Raw genomic sequence first — 10,223 nt, forward strand, 5'->3', positions numbered from 1 at the left:
GTGTTCATTAACATTGCAAAAACATCGTGATTAAGCCAGTTTGGATCCAAAAGCACATGCCAGCCATCCCAGCCATCTGGGTAAGTTTAAGCATTCACACCATAACTCAAAGAAACTGGAATTGGATTTTGTAATATAAAACACAACACAAATGTATCAGCTGTATTTCACAGTAATTCACTCAGTCACTCACTCTCAAACACACACACTCACACTCTAACACACACACTCACACTCTAACACACACTAACCCTAGCGTCTCACTCTGACTGAACTCTGGTCTCTGTGGAGCGGATCAAAGAGCAGTGGGGAGGAGGTGTGGGGGAGGGGGTCTTATCTCCAGCACTCCCTACCTGAGAAGCACTGGCATCAGCAGTATTATAAGCACAGATGGGCAGCTCATCGGCCCCTGGTAATTTGAGTTGGAGACCCCTGACAGTGCTGCACTCTGACACGTACCGCAGGAATACCCCACTATGGGAACCTGAGGCCCAAGGGCTGTGAGTACTTGTTAGAGCTCGTTATGGGCTGTCAATACGGGCTAATAGCAGCTATATCCACGAGTGCAATGTATTCAGAGGACATTTTTCTCTCATTGAAAGGCAACACACACTCATCACACATCCAGTCACAGAGATTAAGGGATCGCTTGAAAGGTCTTGAGGTTTTGTCACGTACTGTTTACCACTCTACTGATGGAAACATGAATGATCCTTTCCTCTCATGACTGGAGTTTGATCTTTGAGTTCACCCAGCAGCACAATGCCTCAACACCACAACCAGTCACACATCATTCCATCCTCTCCACGGCAACGTTGGAGTAAACAAGCCAAACACAGATACAAACAAACAAACAAATAAAGACGCAGACAGACAAACACATAAACAAACTGGGGCCCAGAGGGAGAGTCTCATCTCACCTGTTTCTCGACCCGGCGTCTCACTCTGACTGAACTCTGGTCTCGACCCGGCGTCTCACTCTGACTGGTCTCTGTGTCTCGACCCGGCGTCTCACTCTGACTGAACTCTGGTCTCTGTGTCTCGACCCGGCGTCTCACTCTGACTGAACTCTGGTCTCGACCCGGCGTCTCACTCTGACTGAACTCTGTGTCTCGACCCGGCGTCTCACTCTGACTGAACTCTGGTCTCTGTGTCTCGACCCGGCGTCTCACTCTGACTGAACTCTGGTCTCTGTGTCTCGACCCGGCGTCTCACTCTGACTGAACTCTGGTCTCTGTGTCTCGATCCGGCGTCTCACTCTGACTCAACTCTGGTCTCTGTGTCTCGATCCGGCGTCTCACTCTGACTGAACTCTGTGTCTCGACCCGGCGTCTCACTCTGACTGAACTCTGTGTCTCGACCCGGCGTCTCACTCTGACTGAACTCTGTCTCGACCCGGCGTCTCACTCTGACTGAACTCTGTCTCGACCCGGCGTCTCACTCTGACTGAACTCTGTGTCTCGACCCGGCGTCTCACTCTGACTGAACTCTGGTCTCTGTGGAGCGGATCAAAGAGCAGTGGGGAGGAGGTGTGGGGGAGGGGGCCTTATCTCCAGCACTCCCTACCTGAGAAGCACTGGCATCAGCGGTATTATAAGCACAGATAGGCGGGCAAGCACCCACGCACACACACACATACGGGACCAAGTGCTCGCCCTCACACACACACACACACACACACACACACACACGTCCCACGGAATTGCGTGTGCATATACTGAAATCCAAGCTGAATTCAGAGTATATTCAATTGACACAGTCACAGCACAAACACATAAAGGTACAGAATGTTTTGACATAGGAGAAGTGTGTGTGTGTGTGTGTGTGTGTGTGTGTGTGTGTGTGTGTGTGTGTGTGTGAGTGATACTCTGTGGACTCTGGACCCTCCTTGCGTTCTCTCTCTGTTTATGAACTTTATTGGCACCAATAAAAAACTAGGTAGCACTTTACAGATCGGTAGAAAGTGGGTACTATCACGGTAATATCTGGATAGCGTTGTCATGATAACAACTCATTACATCCCACAAGTTATTTCATAGTTTTAAAGTTGTTTCTCAACAATAATCCACTTATTCAGCAGCATTAATCTCATCACATGTACGGCCACTTACAACTTGACATGTGCCACATACTGTAACCATTACAGGTACGGATAGAGCTGAACCCTAAAGCACGACAACGAGACAGACAGAATGTAGAGAAAGTTCAGTTTACTCGTCTTTTCAGGCAGGGTCAAAACCAGGAGATCAGTCAAACAGGAAAACAGGGTCAAAGCAGGGTCATAGAGGACTCCTGCGTACGCGTTGGAATGCATTCACTTTGAATGGGGTGACGTCATCCTTTGCCGAACCGAATTGTGGCTTTGTTGGGATCCGTTGCGTTGAGTTTTATGAGTTGCTTGCGGCAAGAGTTGATAAATCTTCAACTTTTCGAGAGGAATGGGTGAGCCAATCAAATTGCCTTACATGCATAACTGACAGCACAGGCGCTAGCCAATCAGATCGCGTTTAAAAACGGGAAGCTAAAAAAAAAAGATAGCTGACCAAACTCTGTAGATGGTCGTATTTGTACCTAAAAGTTGTTTGTTTGACTTCTTTTTGCTTAGATTTTTTAAAAGTTACAGAGAAATAGAAACTGTACAATGTAAAAACCCCTTTATTGAGGCTGAAAAATATGTCTGATGGGATTTGTGTCTGAGCCACCTATCTAATGTTAGCATGCTACTACCTACAAAGGTAAACAGCTCCCTATAGTGGCGTGATTGGTTTGTTGACCTGTCAATCTCACTATAACGTCTCTGTTATCAACACAACCCCATGCGCCAGACTCCTCCTCCGCCATTCCTTGGATCAACGCATTCCAACGCATACGTGTGAGTCCAGGACAGGTGTGTGTGAGTGTGTGTGTGTGTGTGTGTGTGTGTGAACGTGTGAGTCCAGTGTCATCAGGCAAAACAGGGTAACAAAACACAGGAGAGCAAAACACACAAGCCAATCCGGCATGGAACAAGTGAGAGTGGAGAGGACTAATGTGGAGATGAGCTGCAGGTGAAGAGATGGGCGGGGAATACCAGGTGAGAGGGATGAGCTGATTGGATGAGTGAGGCGTGTGGGAGTGGCAGGATCTACAATGACAGGAGAGATAGTGATAGACATGAGAGCACACACACAGACACAGACACACACACACACACACACACAAATCTGACTAACACATTGAATACAGGGCCCTGTTCTGCGTACAACTGAAGCTAAGATAATTAATTTAGCTCGCAACTGGAGATTAACTAGCTCGCTAAATGAGAACAGGCCAAGCCGGTCAGGCGACGGGCGCTAATTTATTTTAACCTCAAGTTAATTTATCTCGTCAGCTAAATTGCGCGTGCACGTCTTGCTTCAAAAGGCAAGAAAGGTCGATCCCCAAAACCATGATTTTTTTGAAGGGTACAATGGTCTAAACTCAAAGAAAAAGACTATTTTTTTTCTCCGATAAGGCAGGATATGATCATGAACGCGTTATGAAGAATTCAAGACCATAATCATGTCAAAATCCAACACTCCTGCGGCTACCACAGTAATATAAGAAACTGTCTATAAGATGTATAATACGTGACATCTTTTCCCTCTCCAGAGAGGTACTATGGTGCAGCGGGTTTAGCGTATGGCTTGCATTCTGTAGATCACCGGTTCGACTCCCCTCGCTCTTGGAATTGTTTTAAATCGCTTTGAATAAAACCGTCTGCTAAATGACTAAATGTGAATGTATTAATAAGAAATTCAATACATTTAAGCAATGAAAAGAAATTGTGTCTATTTCTCTCTTCTTATCATGCACCCACCTTACCACCTCCACCATCCACCTTTCACTACCGCACAAACACTAGACACGTTTTCAAAACTAAACGTTTGCAATGATGTAAGTTAAAGTAGGTAAAACAACTTTAGCCAATATCTATTTGGGTTATGTGCTCAAATTTCCTGGGATCAAAGAAAACGTTAGTATTCATGTGTAAACTAAAAATCACGTCTCTGCACATGAAAGTTATTTCGGGTTTATCAACTGTACCAATGTCTCAACTGTACTATAGGCTACCATGGTCATATAATTATGAGTGCTTTGTTCTCCGCATCGCCGACATTACTAAAATGAAGGCTACCACTCGCAAGAAAGTGATGACATTCCATGTTTGACGGTGGAGTATGCAATAAATGACTGGAGAAGGTCTTCTAAATTAATTATTCCTTGTCGGGTGGATCGGTACTATCATACAAGAACTCATCATGATGGAAAAATGGATCTTCTTGACGATCGCAAAGATCTCTTCCTACGCTAATCAAACTATGACTCCTTGTCAATGGGATCCCTCCTTTTGGCGTGGGTGTGGCAAGTTTAGCCAGCTAAACTTTGCTTAGCCTGCCCTGGAGCAGGCTAGGGCTAAGCGATTAATTACCATGGAAATTGAGCAAAAGTTGCTACGCCGAATCCGCTAAAGCGTTGTTTACTTTTTTTAGCCTGGAATTTAGCTCGCTAAACCGCTTAGCGAGTGACGCCGAACAGTACCCTGGTGTCCCAGCATGCCTCTGATTAAGCTGAGAAACTACGGCACAACAGAGTCTCCAAAAGTCAAGATTTAAATACATCACAGATAGGCAGAAACAATCTGGGTGCCCTAGCAGCTTCATATTAACATGATTATATATTAACTATCATAATCTATATAAGATTTTCATAATACAACTAATGTGCAACTTACTTTTAGGAGTAGAGTAATTGTGACCATATTCTCTCAAATTAAATTTGTTTTCCTGTTTCATTTCCAACGGTGAATACACTTCTTCTTAGTGGGTCAAGGTTGGTGATGTGTATATTTCAATCTTACAGGTTCCAGTCCAGGCTTTTCTTCCACTTTCTGAATTGCAGACAGATACTCTTGCAGTAAATCATCCAATTCTTCATCTTTGATCTCCTCCTTCACTGACATGAGCTGTTGTTGTGGCTCAGTAGACACACACACACACACACACACACACACACTCTCCTCCACCCCTCACCTCTCTCCCCTCCTGATTTTAACCTGTGTGTGTGTGTGTGTGTGTGTGTGTGTGTGTGTGTAGGTGGTCCCCCTACTCTCCTCCTCCACCTACTCTCTCCCTCCTCCTCTCTCCCCTCCTTGGAGTGTACCGATTGGAGGGTTTTCAGGACTGCTACCAACAGTCTGGATGAGGGGCCTGCGACTCTCCACAGCTGCCCACCTCAGAGCCCCCCCCCCTCTTCCCCTGCCACAGTGACGACTCTCTCCATCAAAGAGAGGGTCGTAAACAGACTCTTCAGGAGACAGAGCCCCCGCAAAGCAGTCGGGCCAGACTCTGTCTCTCCATCCATCCTGAAGCACTGTGCTCATCAACTGTCTCCGGTCTCTGACTCCCGGACCATCAGCACAGATTCCCCTCAAGGCTGCCATCTTTCCCCTCTTCTCTTCTCCCTGTACACTAACAGCTGCACCTCCATCTTTCCCCTCTACTCTTCTCCCTGTACACTAACAGCTGCACCTCCATCTTTCCCCTCTACTCTTCTCCCTGTACACTAACAGCTGCACCTCCATCTTTCCCCTCTACTCTTCTCCCTGTACACTAACAGCTGCACCTCCATCTTTCCCCTCTACTCTTCTCCCTGTACACTAACAGCTGCACCTCCATCTTTCCCCTCTACTCTTCTCCCTGTACACTAACAGCTGCACCTCCATCTTTCCCCTCTACTCTTCTCCCTGTACACTAACAGCTGCACCATCAGTACCAAAACCTCACACCATCAGAGCAGCTTCTTCCCTTCTGCAGTTGGCCTCATCAACAAGGCCCAGGACCCCCCCCCCCCCCCGCCACACAGACTCTTATCCCGCCACTACACACTTCATTAACATAAAGTATATCTGTCTCATTGTGTTACATTAACAAACATCATTTTTGGACTACTCTATTATCATTGCACATACTCTTGTTTTACAGACTGTAGAACTCTTTTCATGTTGTCACATATTCTGTACATTTTATTTATATATTTTATATGTCGTTTTTTCCTATTGTTTGTAACAGTACTTTATATGTTGATTGTTTGCATATGCCATAGAAAATTCTGGATAGGTGTAAACCTGCTTGGCAATAAAAACGTTTCTGATTCTGAAATGGAGGTGAGCCCTGTCTGTCTCTCTGACTGCCTGTCTGTCTGCCTGTCTCTCTGCCTGTCTGTCTGTCTGCCTGGCTCTCTGCTTGGTTCTCTGTGTGTCTGTCGTCAGTCTGTCTACTTTCTCTCACTGTCTCTTAAAGTAACACTATGTAGTTTCTGGACCCGTCAGCTAGGGGGCTACTTTCTTCTGGACTATTCAGAAACGTATTTGCTGTCTTGCACTTGCTTGACGTTTGACTGGTAGGAAAGTTGTTGAGGGAAGCTAGCCAACATAGCCATCACAATAACATTACAAATAAGCAGACGCAAGAGCACTTATTACTAGCATCAATGTCCAAGCATGTTATACAAGCTTGCTAAGGAGATGTCTTGCTAGCGGCTAAACTTAGCAAAACCTGTTGAAATTGTCTTACTTCGTTTATGACAAACTAGCGAGTCAACAACTTTCCTAACACGGTCAAATGTCAAGCAAGTGCAACATAAGACAAAGCAAGACAGGAACATAAGTTACTGAATAGTCTAACAGGAAGTAGCCCCCTACCTGGCGGCTCCAGAAACTCCATGTGTATTTAAGCTAAACTGATGACAATGGATTATAACTTCCAACTTAATGCACTAAAGGTTAGCTTATGCTGATACCAGCACACATAATATCAATTTGCACTTTCAAAGCAAATCTAGCATTATGCACTTTCAAAGCAAATCTAGCATTAAATAAACAAAGAAGGCCAGCAAATGTGTTTAAGATTATTGTTCACAAACTGATGTACCAACAGTGCATCCAAAGGCATGAAATCTAACAGATGAGTAACGATATCATGAACAGAAGAACATCAACTAATACACTTCCTGAACTAATGGTGTTGATGACATCATTGATAAACAAAGACTCTTAACCCTCTATACCCGCAATTCCTTGCGTGCACCTTATCATTGATCAACTAAGATATGCATTTTAGTTACACTGTGGACAATGGATTATCACATCCAACTTAATGCAGTGAGGGTTAGTTTATGCTTATACAAGCACATGTAATACTAACTTGCACATTAAAAGTGAAATCTAGCATTAAACCAAGCAATAAGGTCAACAAATCTGTTTTAAGACTCCTGTTCACAAACGTAAGTACCGACATTGCATCCAAAGGCATGAAATGTAACTGATGAGTAACAATATCATGAACAGAAGAGCATGAGGCTTTTTCTTGGCTTTCCACCAACTAATACATTCCTGGGGCCGTATTCACAAAGCCTTTTATCTTACCACTAGGAGTGCTCCTAACTCGCGCTAAAACATTTTACGTAGGAGTAATTTCTTAAAAGTGATTCACAACGGCTCTGAGACCTACTCATACTAAGGATAATACCAACTCCTAAGCTTAAGATAAAAACTCCGTTGCTATGGATGACGTCGATTCTCATGCACGAGTTTAGAAGGGGTGAGGACGGTGATTGGTTGTTGACAGGCTCTCTCATTAAAAACTCATTCGTGACGTCCCTCTAACAATCCCACTATATCAACTGAAAATAAGAGAATAACCTAGGCTTCAAATTAAGTCATATTAAATAGTTATGGACAGTGCAGTTAGCAGAATGCACACGCATGATGACAAGTTTGTGCATCCAACGGGAATGACACTTTGCACGATAAGATAATTAGAAAGCGATCAATATATAATATGGCAATTGCATGTAATCAAGGCAGTAATAATTAAAGCACCCAGCAAACTGTTAGGCTTTTATATTTCCAGCCCTTGACCACTTCAAATATCAGCACATACGGCCCTTCAAGCCCTCCAATCCTAATTGATCAAAGCGAAACGAACGTGAACCGTAGCCTAGGCGAAAGCCTACTGGTCCCAGGACCAATAGCCACTGTCACCCCAGCGGCATCCAGCTGGTAAGTTCTCAAAAACCTGCGACCGCTCTCCGTTGAAATGTACGAGTCATCGGTACATCCAGGCCACGGTGGACGAATAGCCCTAAGATTCTTTGTGAATACGGCCCATGGTGTTGATGACATCATTGCTTAAACAAAGAGTGTACATTAACTACACACTGACAGCACACAGGTTGACAGATATTCATACAATCTCAATAATAGTCTACATCTCCATGTAAAAGGTCGGGATAGCCTTCGCGCTTAGAGCAAGATGTTACTCATAGGAGGACTCAGGAGGGAGAAGATGTTGAAAGGATGGGCATTTTTATTATACCCAAATAAGGCACAAAGGCAGTACAAATAATGACAATACTAAATCAATATAAATTAAAGTTTCCAAAAAGAAAAATAAATAGGCATCATAGCCTCAATACCAATACACATAACACCAATATCCATAACACAAGTCGACTGTATCAAAATGACCACATTAGCTGGCCAGTGAGAGCTTGTAAGGCTTACGCCTTATTAAACACAAACACTCTCGCAAACAGAAAAAGGCATGTTAAAAGGACCATTGTAACTAGTCCCTGAGAGCTCCAAAGACTTACGTCTTGTTAACCTGGAACTCTCCTGAACAAAGGAAAAGGGGAGTTAGGCTAGCTTTACACGACAACGATCTGAACACAAACCGCAAAAGTGGCGTTGCGTTCCCACTTTTTATTTCGCGTTTAGACGAGCGACTTTGGGTGGAAATCTGCATGCACACGGGGACGCAAAAATGTGTGAAACTTGATGTAGTATGCATGCCAGGTGGCTAGGTGGTACTGTGAAGCACTGTCATACAACAACACCAAGAGCGCGCGCATGCGTTGAAACGTCCTTCTACTTCTCTCCTTAGCGCGAAATCGAAATTCGGAAAACCAAAGCATGGCAGCAATCCGACATGTTAATTTCCTGTATGTGTGGCCATTATAATGTTGAATCTGACGTTTGTTGTTGTTTGGCTGTACTGCACATGGGTATGACGTCAACGCGTAGGCAAGGATAGCCAGCGTGAGCAGCTCAGAGCACACTTTTGCGTTTTCAACCCTTTAGACGGGAACGTGACGGTGGAGCGTTTTTAAGATTTCCACTCTGGAGGGTGGGTTCATTTCTTTGAGTTTTCAAGCCCCAAAAACGCTGTCGCCGTCTAAACGAAAGGCACATCTGATAAAATATTTTGTCGTTTTCACCCGGGAGCGTTGTCGTGTAAAGCCACCCTTAAAGTAGCCTAGACACAAACCTTAATTGGCTCAAGCCAATTAAAACAGCAGGTGTGTCATCGGCTCAGGTACCAACACCTGTGGCTCAAGGCAGCCATACCTTAGCAATCAATGTCCCAATCAGCTGGGAAACACAGGCTACACATGGTAGCAATTAGGCTCAATGACGGCATAGCAGCCAAAAACAGCCAAAATACAGCCAAAATACAACAATCTCATTAAACATAAATCGGGTTATCCCGGGAGTTTCAAAACTCAGGCATATCGCGCCCTCTTCAAAACCGAAACTTAGAGACACTAAACACCAGTACCGGTTCTTTCAATACGCACACTACGCACGTTGCGTAGGGCCCCGCAAATTTATTATTTATAATAAAGGCCCCGTGGGGATAAAAAATAACGTGACAACGTAACTGTCCGTAGCGGACGTCAGAGCTACCCATGCGCATCATTGCATCATCAGTGTAGAAAGATGAAGCGGAGCTATCCATCGGGGAATGAAAAAAAGGAAGAGGAAGGAACTTGAAAATGAACTGCGGGAGCAGCAGTCAGGTAAAGCCTTTATCTCTCCTCTCCTGGTGGGAGAGAGGGAGGGACAGTCCGTGTTAGACCTACATCAACAGGGCGGTGAGCCCTTGGGGATCCCCGGTCTCTGTGTGCGTCTTGCTAGCTTCTATAATTTTAGTTGTAGCCTTGTATAGTTACAACTGCACTTAACAAAATGGAAAGTAATGGATACATATTGACTAAGATTGAAGTTTGTTTGCTTGGATAGCCCACAGGCAAATATAGACGCAGATACGATTTATTCTTGGTGAATAAATAAAACTCGTGAAATATTATGACAATGGTGCTAAATAATAAACACTTATTAATAGAGTGAGATCATACCGAGA

This window comes from Sprattus sprattus (assembly GCF_963457725.1).
Source record: "Sprattus sprattus genome assembly, contig: scaffold_62, whole genome shotgun sequence".
Lineage (NCBI taxonomy): Eukaryota > Metazoa > Chordata > Actinopteri > Clupeiformes > Clupeidae > Sprattus > Sprattus sprattus.